Raw genomic sequence first — 9,603 nt, 5'->3', positions numbered from 1 at the left:
CATAGACCCACGAAAATCACATTTCCTCATCTTTCTCCTTCACTGTATTGTGCTATTGTGCTTCTTGTGGTGGTGCTTCTTTGTGGTGGTGGTGTGTGTGTTTGGAGGTGGGAGAACTTCATAGAAGAGTTTCGTGGTGCAAGAAGGTGGTCCGGTGGTAATGGTGCTGGTGCAATAAGGTGGTCCGGTAGTGGTGGCGACGTCAACAACTGGAGAAGGTCGTCTCAAGGGCGAAAGCAAGATGGAGAACCCTTCAACGGATATAAAAATTCGTCAACAGATATCAACATTCGTTGAAGGGAAAATGGATATCAATATTTGTTTTCCCTTCAATGAAATGTTGATATCCGTGGACGGATTTTCATATCCGTTGAAGGGTTACAATTTTTTTATGTTTTGTTAGTTTATAATGTTAGAGTATTAGGTTAATGTTATTAATTTTATATTATTTATGAAGTTAGTTTAATAATTTAATTATTATGTAGATATATATTTATTTTTTTCTATTTTTGTAGTTGTTTAATAATTTTATAATTATATAAAAAAATAAAGTTAAGCTGAAGTATACCCTTAAACGAATGTGAAAATCTGTCAACGAATATCAGCATCCATTGAATGGCTAACGGATATGGGCATTTGTTTCCCCTTCAACGGATGTTGATATCTGGTTACAGATTTACACATCCGTTGAAGGGTGACATAAGTTTCGAGCATGTTGTTAATTGTTTATTATAAACTATTAGTTTAATAATTTGATTTTTTTTATAATGTTAGTATATACTAGTTTAATGTTATTTATGGTGATATTTTAATTATATTAATATTTTTATATTTGTTTGATTAATTATTAATTATGTTAATAAGAGTGATTATATGGAAGAATGGTTGAGTGATCATTTAGAGGACATGATACGTGATGTTTGTGAAGATAATTTAGGAAGAGCTAATTTGTATGATTCGCTTATAAATGATTTAGAGCAACAATTGTGCGTAGGATGCTCGAACTTTACACGTCTGTATGCAACTTTTAATTTGTTTAGTTTAAAAGCAAGGAATGGATGAACTGATGAACGTTTCATTGAGTTATTGGAGTTGTTGAAGGAAATGCTTCTAGAAAATAATACTCTACCTATTCGTAATTATGAGGCAAAGAAAATTTTATGTCTAATGGGTCTCGAATATCAAAAGATACATGCTTGTCCTAATGTTTGTGTTTTGTACATAAAGGAGTTTGTTTCACTAAAGTATTGTCCAACATGTGGTTTATCACGGTTTAAAAAGAAAATTGACAAAAATACTAGTGATGAAGGTAATGATGGTGCACCTGCTAAGGTGATGTGGTATTTGCCTATAATACCTAGGTTTAAACGTATGTTTTCTGTTAAAGAAGATACAAAGAACCTTAAATGGCACGTTGCCGGAAGAAAGTGCGATAATCTTCTTCGACACCCAGCTGATTCACCATAATGGAAGAAGACCGATGAAACATTTTCAGAATTTGGTGTAGATCCAAGAAACTTAAGACTTGCCCTTGCAACTGATGGTATGAATCCTTATGGGAACTTAAGTAGCAAACATAGTTCATGGCCAGTTATGTTGATGATATACAATCTTTCTCCTTTGTTGTGCATGAAGAAAATATGTGATGTTGTCCATGATGTTATCGGGTCCTAGACAACCTGGAAATGACATTGATGTTTACTTGAAACCTTTAATTAATGATTTGAAAATGTTGTGGGAATAAGGGGTTGTTTTGCATGCAATGTTGTTTGCGTGCAATGTTGTTTTGCACTATAAATGATTTCACAGCATATGGAAACTTGAACGATTATAGTGTTAAAGGTCATTTTTGTCGGAACAATCGGTACCGTTATAGAGTTGCGCAGCGGAATAAAATATTAGTAAAGCGTGTTACGGTCACAAATCAAGTTTTGATGGTCCGTTTTAGAAAAACAATTTTCTTAGAGAAAATTTATCAAACAGTTGATATGCGTAAAATGTAAAGAGTATAGAGAGCAAGAAAATTCAACACATAATTTTTATCCTGGTTCGATTCAAAAGAATCTACGTCCAGTTGTTAATCACTATAAAAAGTGATTAACGTTTTCACTAAAAGTCAGTTTAAAGATTTACAATAGAGTGAATAAAAAGAATGATAAAAATCTTCCTTCGACGAACGAACCGGAAGGGTAATCTGCACTTTCCTTCGACAAACAAACCGGAACAGTGCAGATTAAAATCTTCCTTCGACAGACGAACCGAAAGATGACCACCTTGCCAACTCGAAGAGAACCGCTCCGCCTATCGACACATGAAACGCAAGCTTCTCCTATTCACGAGACCAGGCAAAGCACTTGAGCTAGCTTTTTAGAACTTCCTCAGACAAATTGTATTCTTAAAAAGCTCATAATCTTTTTCTAAGAGTTTTGGAACTACCTTATATAGCCAACTGGTCTAAGTTTGCAGAGATGAATTATGATTGCCACAGATAATCGATTATTGTTAGTGATAATCGATTATTTGAGTCCGTTACAGGGTTTTTCAAAAGTGATAATCGATTATCCTGAGGAATAATCAATTATTCCAGACACTTTGGCAGTTCTCATCAGAACTAGTGATAATCGATTATTTGTAGTAATAATTGATTATTCCAGAGCAATGAGGGTTTTCAGAAGGGCTTAGGATAATCGATTATAGCTTCTAATAATCGATTAAATGCGTAACAGTTCTAGAAATACAATTTTTTTTAAGTATTACATGTTTAAGGCTTTTCCTAATACATTTATAATCTACAAAGTGCTTTTAAAACAATTATAACAATCTATTGTCTTTCAGCATCACCAAAATCATTTATCTTCAAATTTACCAATGCTCCTCATTGGTAACAATTTTGCATGTTCCATTTGTGAAGAAAACACAAGTTACCTTTAACCGAAGCATGGTCAAAAGACGGTATATACAAGACATCGAAAATTCCTTCCTCGTAATCACCCTTACCGTAGATTGAAAAAACATTTAATGGAAGTCCTGAGGAAGAGGTTGTGTCCAAACCCCACAATGGTGAAGAAGTGTACAACGAAGTAAAAAATATTGACATTGTCTTTGAAAACATCAGAAAAAGACCTTTGCAAAAAACATTTGGAAGAAATGATCAATATTTTTTAATCTTCCATACTAGTGTAAACTTGATGTACGACATTGTATAGATGTGATGCACGTTGAAAAAAAATGTTTGTGACAGTGTCATCGAAACTTTATTAAACGTGAAAAGGAAGAGCAAAGACGGAATAAAAGCACAACAAGATTTGGCTGACATGGGAATCCGTTCTAAGTTACATCCACAATCAATTGGAAGACGAACCTATCTACCCCCAGCCTGTCACACTCTTTCTAAAAAAGAAAAACAAAGTTTTTGTAAGTCTTTAAGAAGTGTGAAGGTTCCACAAGGTTATTCTTCAAATATTAGTAACCTTGTTTCCATGCAAGAGTTAAAGTTAGTTGGTTAAAAGTCTCACGATTGTCATGCATTGATGCAACAATTGATACCAGTTTTTATTCGAGGCATATTACCTGCTTCTGTTAGAGGTATTCTGACACGTTTGAGTTTGTTCTTTAATGTCATTTGCAAGAAAGTTGTTGACCCTCGAGTTTTAGATCAATTGAAAAATAAAGGAATAAGACTACTGTGTGAATTGGAGATGTATTTTCCACCTTCTTTTTTTGATATCATGGTTCATTTTATTGTTCATCTAGTAAGACAAATTTGAATATGTGGACCAGTTTTCTTAAGGTAGGGTACACTTTTGAGAGATACATGAAGATCTTAAAGGGATATGTCAAGATTTAGTATCGACCAGAAGTTTCAATCATAGAGCGATATATTGCAAAAGAAGCCATTGAATTTTGTTCAAGTTATATGCCAAGTTGTGAACCAGTGGGACTTCCTAAGAGCATATATGAAGGAAAATGCGAAGGTAAAGGTGTAAAAGGTGTGAAAATTGAAAGTGTCAGTAGAAAAGAAGTTGATCAAGCTCATTTGTACATCTTAAACAACACTGTTGATGTGATTCCTTACATTTTTGAACACGTTAATGAAATAAAGTCAGCACACCCAAGAATGAGTGAAAAATGGACTCTTAATGAACATATCAAAACCTTCTTACAATGGTTTAAGAACAAAATTTATGCGACTCCAAATGTTTTTGAAAGTCTATTGAGGCTAGCTCGTGGGCCAAACACAAATGTGATAACATATGGTGGGTACTATATAAACAATATTTCTTTTCAGACAAAGCTAGAAGATGACAAAAGTAGAGTTCAAAATAGTGGGGTTACACTACAAGCTGAGGCTGTGCACTTTGGAATAATACAAGAAATATGAGAAGTTGATTATGTTAGTTTTAGAGTCCCAATTTTCAAGTGTAAATGGATTGATATAAATTCTAGTGTCATGACAGATGACTTTGGTTTCACATTGGTGGACCTTGATGAATTACATTGATGATTCATTTTTATGGCTATTCAAGCGAGACAAATATTCTATGTAAATGATCCAACAATTCAAAAATGGTTAGTGGTATAGAAGGAAAAAACATGCACAAATATGATGATGAAGATTCTCTTGATATACTTGAGACAACACCTTTTGCATCAAGACCCATTGAAGACAAGATGGATGACGTAGCCAATGACATCCACGCAATTCGGAGTGATCACAATGAAGTGACATCCTGGTGCGTTGTGGAGGACATGATACATGTTGACATTGACCCGAGATTATGTTTGTCTTCAAGGCCAAATGCTGATAAGTTTAACAGTTATCTGGGTATCTTAGCAAAAATCCATGATTCTATCGTTCTTGCATCTTGGGATGACATCCCAAAGGTCGACAAGAACCTTCTATGGAAGGACATTCAGGTATGTTTACTTAAAAGAAATTTGATATACTTTTTTCTTTGTTCTTATTATGTCATTAACATGTTCTTTGTTTTAAACAACAACATTTTGATATTACAAACCATGGGGTTGCCCACTGAAGCTCCCACAACACCTCGGGTCAGCACTAGAGGATCATGCTCTGCTATAGACCCTACTAAGTATAGTGGTCAATATGAGTTGTTGGTTTATGGGGATCCTCCACGCATTGTGGCTGTCAGACGAGTACTTGAGGGAGGCCAAACTATTCATGGTGTTGCCTTATTACCCCACCACGTGCATGTGACGATTGACGAGGTTCGAGATCCCAGGCTTAGGTACTTATACCCACTTTAGAAATTCATTTTGTGGGGGAGGCAATAGGAACATTTATAGCCTGACCTAGAGCATTAATCATGTCACACATTGCTACACCATAGGTATAATATATTTATTATTAGTATTTCTATGTTAAATTTTAAAATATTGATTGATAACTTTGAAAATTTTATCTTCAGTTCATACGTCCGCAGAAGCAGCCGATGCATGAGCCAGTCATAGATAAAGATGATGACATGGCTGAAGCGAAGGATGATCCTTTAGCAAAGCTCATGACAAAATTACCCAGGTTGTCCAAAGGAGTAGTAGAATTGTACTGAAATTTGAGAGTATTTGGCCTCTAGTGCCATGTGTCAGTATATATCATAGTCAATGATGCACTGGAGGTCGTTGGGGGAGACATGATGTTGAATATTTCCATCCTTCAACTATGGTGCATGTAAGATAGTTAATTTTGTCTTCCATATTAGTTGTATTTAGAATCTTAGTTTCTAACAACTTAAGTTTGTTGTTTTAGGTACATGGACACAATTATTGTTAACCAAGGTTGGTCTTCCATGTACGATTTGTTGAACCTCAGACCATTCAACCTTCTAGTAACACAATTGAGAGCAAACACAATTATTTGCAAACATGGATGACTGAGTCAAATAGAAATGTATACCTTGTGCCATACATTGATGGGTATGAGTTGTTCTATGTAAAATTTCATTAAAGTTTACTTAATTAGTTTACTAACTATTTATGATTCATGATAGGTCTCACTGGCAGCTGATGATCATCATGCCCAAACAATGCAAAATTATATGGTTTTGTTTGCTGCATAGGAAGATGAAAACTGACTTGAAAAACATGCTTCAAGGGTAAGTGTTTCTCTTTTTATGTTTCAAATTCATGTTGACCTTCAACTTTTATGATAAATATATTTATATTAATATTACCTTGTGTTTTCAATGTAAATAGAGTTATGGGTAAACCCCGAGGTCAGCTAGTTCAAATCCTGTATCCAAAGGTTGTAAGTCATTTATAGTTCTAATTCATTTTTTATGTTATTGAATGATCTAAATGTTTGACTATTTAGTTTGTCATTTTAGTGTAACAAGCAGCTAGATTCATGGGAATGTGGCTATTATGTCATGTCTTGGATTAAGACCATCATTCGAGCTGCCATTACATATGACTGGATTGAGGTAATGATGCTTACCTTCAATACATTACAAATCAAATTCATCTTTGAACATATGAACATGTGCAAACATAATGAATTTTTCTTCATTTTGCAACGCTTCAAGAGTACATCTTCTATACTAGAGGACGCAATTAGAAAGATAAGACAAGAGTGGGCAACTTATCTTCTCCAAAGATGGACCTAAGAAGACTTCTATTTGTTGTTGAACATTAATTACATTTAGTTTAAGTTTAAGTTTTGATAATTTAGGTTTTGGATTGTTTTTTAGATTATTTAGAACGTTGTTAACTTGAAATGCATAAAATATATTATATTTTGTTGTTTTGGGACAATTTTCTGTTTTTCAGGTGTGGCTTTATTGTAAAAATAAATAATTTTTTTTTAAAAAAACACCCCGTAGACGTCTGTTATGGTACTATCCGACGTCTATTGACGTTTGTCAGTGTACATACAAACGTCAAATGGCTTATAGTACTAGATTTTGGAACAGAGGCTTAAACGTCAGCTATGCTGCAAATCCGACGTCTATATAGACGACTGACTGGTGTGTGGTCCGAAATCTATATAGACGTCTGACTATGTGATCCGACGTCCCATTAACGTCACCCAATAAGACGTCGACAGTAAATCAGATGCCAAAAGTCCTAAATAACAAACGTTAAAAGCCTTTTCTATAGTAGTGAGTGTAAGGACATGTTGACTAATGTAAAATTCCTTGGGAAGATATGAATGAAGAAAACACTGTAGAAAAATATTCCTTAGCATTATCATTGCGGAAGATTTTAATTGTCTTCCCAAATTGGTTCTTAATTTAATTAAAAAAGGACATAAATATGAACAAAAGTTCAAATTTCTCTTTCAATAAATAAACCTAAGCACATCGAGAGAATTCATCAATGAAGGTTACCAAATAATTAAAACCAAACGAAGTAACACAACTTGGTCCCTAAATATTAGAGTGAATAGTTGAGAAATGAAAACTACATTGTGTCTCAGACCTTTTAGGATGGGAAGAACTAACATGTTTTCCTAACTAACAAGACTCACAATCTAAGACTTGAATGTTCTTGAGACTTGAAACCATCATCTTCAACTTGGACAAACTTGGATGGTTCAAATGGTAATGCAAAAGTTTTGGGGATGAAGTTGTAAAACAGGGAACTAAAGAGCTAGGTTTTAAGAAATAAAGTCCTTGAGATTCATGTCCTTCTCTAATCAAATGACCCATACTATGTTCCTGTATAACAAAGGAATTAGCAATAAAGGTTACAAAACAATTTAAGGAACGAGTCAATTGACTCAAGGAGATTAAATTGTAAGGATAATAAGGAATATACAAAACAAAATTTAAATTTAGTGAAGGAGATAAGGAAACTCTACCAATTTCCTAAGATGCCACTTTGGATCCATTGGCAACAGTAATGAAATGAGGGATTTTCATATGGACACGAAAGAAAATGAAGGAATGTTACCAGAGATATGGCCTGAGGCACTTGATTTAAGGATCCATGGACTATGACCTTCCACAAATTGAGATATGCAAGCAGTTAACATATTGGACATGAAGGAGGATTGATCAGGATTAGAAGATTTTCCAAATTTATCCTCAAAAATTCTTAGTACTCTTCATTTGAAATTCTGGATTCTAGATCATCATATTTAGAAATATGAGCAACTTTGTCTAGATATCCATCTAAGGCATAACATTTCTCTTGAGTATGGCCTATTTTATTACAATATGTGCATTGAGGATGTATACTACGACCATCATGTCCTCCTCGGTTGCTTTTGCCTCCTCTTCCTTGTGGTGCTACCATAGTTGATGTTTTAATACAATCAATTAAATTTTTGTCTTTAATTAATGTAGGTATCCGAAGAAGTCGAGTAACTAGGCTGTCCATTGATGGCACTCGATCACCGGCTAACATTTGATCATGAACATAATCAAAATCTGAGTGTAGACTTCTTAGACCTAAGACCATGTAAAACTTATCAAGCTTCTTGTTTATGTCTTCTAAAGAATCGATCACAAAGAAATTCTTCAAAATAGGGACCACAACACACTTAAGATATTGAGGCAAAATGGCCGACAATGGTGCGATGATGTTCTGACACGGGGAAGGCGGCGAGTGAAGCTCACGCGCCTAACGCCAAAAAGAAGTAGAGTGTGACGGCACATCGGGAGGAGAATGAAACGACGACCACCAAGGATGAGTCGTGCTCTGCGAGGTGCACCTTAACCCTTGACTTCGCTAAAGAAAAAGTTGTGACGGCGACGACGGTCAACAATGGTGGATGACAGCGATGACGAAACAAACTAAAAGCCTAGATGGTTGGCTCTGGATACCAATTTAAAGAGTTGGGAAAGAAACTAAAATTTTTTATTATTGTTCTCTTAACCCCGAAACATCATACTACCCTATTTATAAGGGATAGTAGTTCAACATACAAAAGAAAGAGGCTCTTAAAAAGCCTATTAGATAAATACATTACATTTTAACAAGGAGCTTAAGAAATTCAAGAACACCAAAAGCTACAATAAAAAGGTTATATTTAGATAATTAAAGCAAATAAGTGCCACTTATAACAAATTTTCAATACAACTACTAACTACTTATATTTAATGCCTAACATTGAACATTCCTAAAAAATAATATCTAACATGAGAAAATGTTTGGAATGAATCTAAGTAGTTGTATTACTGTTTAAGAACAAATATTAAGGTGGAAAACATTTTATGGAATAAATATAAGGAAACAAGATGAAACAACAGCCTTTTAAATCAAGATGGTACAAAAGGGTGATAATACATTGACATTTACATTTTTAGAAGGTGTAAAAGTATATTTTTCTTACAACAAATTTTTGTTTCCTTTGTTGAACATCAACCTTTCCATTTTGGTACAGAAAATAGATGTATAATTCCAAAGATAATTTCCATTAGAGTCGGATAGAAATATCATGCTCGACAAAGTTTTGATCTGTGGATTTAACATAGTTACATACATTATTCTCAAACTCTTACAAGTCTATGAAAGATCAGGTCGTTGCAGAACAAGTTCTAGCTTTGTCTTAGGTTCTTCAACATAGACATCAACCTTCCCGAAGTCAACCATTCCAAAAGTTGAACTCTTTCTTGCATTATAGCCTCCATATCTCGC

Source organism: Vigna angularis, chromosome 11 (assembly GCF_016808095.1).
Source record: "Vigna angularis cultivar LongXiaoDou No.4 chromosome 11, ASM1680809v1, whole genome shotgun sequence".
NCBI classification, from domain to species: Eukaryota; Viridiplantae; Streptophyta; class Magnoliopsida; order Fabales; family Fabaceae; genus Vigna; species Vigna angularis.
The sequence above is the reverse complement of the archived record's forward strand: the minus strand, read 5'-3'. Positions refer to the sequence as shown.